General features: G+C 41.4%; 1 long non-coding RNA gene across 1 annotated transcript; it reads left to right on the plus strand.

Annotated features, from left to right (window-relative positions):
* The first annotated feature begins 2523 nt into the window (after positions 1-2523).
* On the plus strand, positions 2524-4385 carry LOC127642870 (uncharacterized). Its single transcript, XR_007970433.1, has 5 exons — positions 2524-2595; positions 2731-2790; positions 3369-3425; positions 3582-3641; positions 4326-4385. It is a non-coding gene; the product is annotated as an uncharacterized LOC127642870 (long non-coding RNA).
* Positions 4386-5000: the final 615 nt, after the last annotated feature.

Below are 5000 nucleotides of genomic sequence, written 5' to 3' on the forward strand. Positions count from 1 at the left end.
CTTAAAAGATGTAGCTGTGAAGGTCATTCCATCAAAGTGGAACGATGAAGCCGAAAGTCCGGGACAGGGTTTTGGTGCCTCTTTTGTTGGTACAACAAGGCGACATTCTTTAGCCGACCGCAGATGGGAACGTAGCCTTGAATTTGATATGTGCATCAACTGGCTGCCAGTGAAGAGAGACAAGGAGTGGTGTAACATGCGCTCTCTTTTGTTCATTAAAGACCAGATGTGCTGCTGCATTCTGGATCATTTGCATGGGTATAATTGTGCATGCAGGGAGGCCTGTAATGAGAGTGTTACAGTAGTCCAGTCTAGTTATGACAAGTGACTGAACAAGAAGTTGTGTGGCAAGTTCAGAGAGGAAGGGTTTAATCTTACTGGTATTGTAGAGTGTATGTCTTTGAGGTGTGGTCTGTGAAATTTAGTTTCTGATATCTGACCATTTTGGAAGTCGTTACTGTAGTTGAACCCAGCTGCATGGTGATGTTGTGTTCAACAGCAGGGTTGGCTGTAAGGACAAGGAGTTCGGTCTTGGCTGGGTTAAGTTGCAGGTGGTGTTTCTTCATCCAGGCAGAGATGTCTGCCAAACGGGCAGAGATTTGAGCAGCCACTGTGGTATCGTCGGGCTGGAAAGACAAGTAGAGTTAGCGTGTCAACAGCGTAGCAGTGGTAGGAGAAACCATGTGCCTGAATGATAGGTCCCAGTGATATTGTGTATATAGAGAAGAGGAGTGGCCCATGCACTGAGCCATGAGGTACCCCAGTAAGTAGCTGATGTGGCTTGGACACCTCACCTCTCCAGGCTACCTTGAAAGACCAACCGGAGGGATAGGAATTGGACCAGTCAAGCTCAGTTTCTGCAATGCCCAGAGACAAGAGGATGGAGAGTAGGATCTGATGGTTTTAATGCGTCAAAGGCTGCAGAAAGGTCCAGCAGAATCAGAATGGATGATCTGGATCCAGCTTTCGCCTGTGTCAGCGACTCAGTGACAGACAGCAGGGCAGGCTCGGTGGAGTGTCCACTTTGAAGCCTGACTGATTGTCATCCAGCAGCTTGTTCTGTGAGAGATAGGCAGAGAATTGATTGAAAACTGCCCTTTCAAGTGCCATGAAAGGGACAAGAGAGACTGATCTGTAGTGTTCTACTTGTGTGGGGTTAAGTGCAGGTTTTTTCAGTAGCGGGATTACTCGAGCCTGCTTATATGTAGTGGGAAAAGTGTCTATAAGTCGAGATGTGTTAATTATGTGTGTGCAGGTAGGATGGACGGAGAGATGGCCTAGAGAAGGTGGCAAGGAATGGGGTCAAGGGAACCGGTGATTGGGTGGTTGGAGAGGAGGAGTTTAGAGACATCAACGTCAGTCAGAGGAGAGACCATAGAAACAGAAGAGCTGTAAAATAAATTTTGTGTGGGGAAGAGAAGTAGAGACAGCAGTGGAAAAGCACGAGGGTGAAAGAGAACGGAGTTTACGGTGAAAGGAAACCAAATGCTGAGTCTGTTTTAATATAAATGGGAGAGTCATGTTTTGAATAGAACAAAGTAGCGATCAGAGACCTGTAAAGGCGTAACAAGAATATTTGAGTAGGTACAGTTACATGTAAAAATGATCTGTGAGTTGATGTAGTGCTTAGTCTTTCCGAGTCAAGCGAGGCCAGAAGACCATGAAGTTCAGTGGCCTGTGGCTTGTCTTGGTGTATGTTGAAATCTCCAAGAACCACAAGTGGCCTATCATACACTTGAGGACAGCAGGACATCCAACTCTTCAAGAAAGTTTGCCATCTGACATAGAGGGTAATAGATGACAACAACGTATATTTTTGGGGTTGCATTGTAATAATAGCTTGGAATTCAAAATAATTATTATTACATAGAGAAGAAGAGTGTGGTGAAAATGTCCAGTTGTTTGGAATGAGTAAACCTGTTCCCCAACCCCTACTGTTGTGTCAAGGGGGTGTGAGAGAAGGAGAAGTTGTTTGAGAGAGCAGAGGTTGCTGTATCCTCTGGACATATCCATGTTTCTGTCAGTGCAAGGATCCTGAGGGTTGACTGTGTGATGAAGGGTGGAATGAAGTCAGCTTTGCTCACAGATGACTGGCAGTTCCAGAGTCACACTGAGAAAGAGAGTGGAGCAGGCTTCTTTTTTTTTTTGCACATTTGCATAACTTATACATGCAATAGAGAATAACCAGTATATTTATCACTTTAATTATTTGCCATTCAAACACAATCAATGCCATTGATTCAAATTTTGCGTCTGTCGTTTCTGTATGAACATCAGCTTTTGGAATTGTATCACTCTGCCTCTGAAGAGCAGGAAGAGGAGCAGTTCAATTTGGAAGACACTCCTCTAGAATTCCAGCAGTTTCAGTAATGTAAGTACATATTTAGAAGTTCAATATTAAGAGTATACAGTTTGACTACATCATTCATTTTACTGTCATTCATGTATCACTCATTATTATTGAAAAAGTTTATTCCACAACAAATCAAATTTTCTTTCATTTTCCCTTCTCTGTTTTTTCAGTTCGGTGAGGAAATCAGATTGAGGGACAGGCCAACACTACGCCAGTTGCCCATATTCTGTCCAGAGTGTGATGTAAGTCCATGTGTGCATGATGTTGTCTTCTTTATGATGTTGACTTTTAAGTCATTCATCAGATATATTTATTCAGATACAACACCTCACAGGGAATACGCGTGTTGTTCTTTTTTTTATCTTGCAATCCTGTAGACGATTCTATTTCCCTTCAGTCCCGATGAGGATCGACAGGATACTCGTCCTGCTTCATCTGTGAGTACATACTCTGGGGAGCGATACCATACCAAGTTAGGTGTTGGAGGGGCGGCTGACGCTATCTCCTGGCTCGCATGTCACGTCTCTGCTCTACTTAATCCGATAAGGAATTGAAGTATAGACATTGCAGGGGCAGTAGGCATAGTTTGATTTCTAACAGAGTAAAGGGATGGAATATAGGGTAGCTCAGCTCATTAATGGTGTGGGTTGGGGAGTGATCCCTGGTGAAATGGCTTGTCTGAAGGCACTGACAGAGGTATACAGGCAGTAGTGCCCAACAGGTTTAAACATCACCCTGTGCATTTGAATGTATGAGTGATATTAATATGATGAGTGATGAATGGCTGAAGAATAACATTACTTTTACAGTCATTCCTTTAAAACAGTGTTTTAACACATATAACAGACCATGTAGTAAAGTGAGAAGAACATGTTTACAAGTTACTGAATATACTGTTTGATGAAGGCTATACTACATCATTCCTTGAATCCTTTCATTGTCATTCGTGTACCAATCACTGTGACACTGTCAATGATTTATTTTTTATATTTTATGTTTTCGAATACTTCATTAGCAGGAGGCCTCAGCTGCAGGAAATAGACCAGGCATCGGTCATTGGAGCTTTTCCAGTGTGAGTTCATGTCTTTGATGTTAACATGCTGTGTGTGACAAATGAGCAAACAAAATGTTTTGCCCCCACTGATATGTCATATAAGTTTTATTCAGATACAACACAATACAGGGAATACATGTGTTTTGATCGTTTTTGTGTCTTGCAATCCTGTAGACTGTTTTATTTCCCCACACCCCCAATGAGGAACAAGAGGACACTCATCCTGCTTCAACTGTGAGTACATATTGTACCACTATTTTTTATTATTACTATTGTACTCCCCTCGTGGTGGCGCAGTGACTCAATCTGGGAGGCGGAGGACGAACCTCATTTGCCACCGTGTCTGAGATTGTCAACCCACGCAACTTATCACGTGGCTTGTTGGGAACGCTACCGCGGAGACATAGCGTGTGTGAAGGCTTCACGCTATTCTCCGCCACATCCACGCACAACTCACCACACGCCATCCCCAGAGCGTAACCACATTATAGCGACCGTGAGGAGGTTACCCTTTAGACCCTTTACCCTCTGTAGCAACCGGGCCAACCTGGTTGCTTATGAGACCTGGCTCGAGTCACTCAGCACACACTGGATTCGAACCTGTGACTCCAAGGGAGGTAGTCAGCATCTGTACTCGCTGAGATACCCAGGCCCCCATACTGTACTACTATTAATGCATGAGTGATATTACTAAGATGAGTGATGAATAGCAAATTTTGATTTGTTTTGTGCTTTACACAAGACACTTTATTTCAAAGTAGCTTTACAGAAAATTAAGCTGTCATTTTTAAATCTATTCTTTAAAACAGGCTTTTATTGACTGAATTTACAACACAATAACATGTTTTAAAAAGTATTTCAAAGCAGAAAAGTACTGATAACAACCTCATGTTTTTCTTTTCTTCTTCTTTCCAAAAGGTTGCCACTGTCAGCGAAGTAGATGAAGAAAATGTAAAAAATAAATAAATAATTGTTTCATTCAGTGTGTTTTTTGTGACAAACAAACAGTGTTATAATTTTGCAATACCTTTTTAACTCATTGTTTTCCACAAAAGGAGTTGTTATAAATAAACCAAAAATGGTAATTTAAAAATTTAAGAAAAACAAATAAAACATTTAACTGCAAGCGGCAGTTGTCGGGGTCCAAGCATATATGGCGAAATTACTAAATTAATCAACTTTCAATTTCTTTTAGCGATTATGCAAAATTGATATTTTCTTAAGATATAGAGCGCCCCTAGCATCAAAAATGAAAGGAACTTAGCATGTTACCTCAACACTGTTCTCTTGTCCATGTGTACAAAGATTTGTTTGAAAATGGCACTCACAAGATACAGGCTAATTAGTCATTTTAGACCACGCCCCAAAACATATTTGTTTATATCTTCGGAAGAAGCTATTTTTGTTGATTTTCTTTAAATCTTTTTAAGAATATGTCAGCACTTGAACCAAAGAAGATGCACATTTAATTTGAACTTTGTCACTCAAACAACTGTGAAGTTACGATGCTGTTTTGTTGTAGCGTCCCCTATGTGCCGAATTGTGCAAAACTTTGATTACATCTTCAAAATGTCCCGTTGACTCTGGATACTA

This window comes from Xyrauchen texanus, unplaced genomic scaffold, assembly GCF_025860055.1.
Source record: "Xyrauchen texanus isolate HMW12.3.18 unplaced genomic scaffold, RBS_HiC_50CHRs HiC_scaffold_99, whole genome shotgun sequence".
Lineage (NCBI taxonomy): Eukaryota > Metazoa > Chordata > Actinopteri > Cypriniformes > Catostomidae > Xyrauchen > Xyrauchen texanus.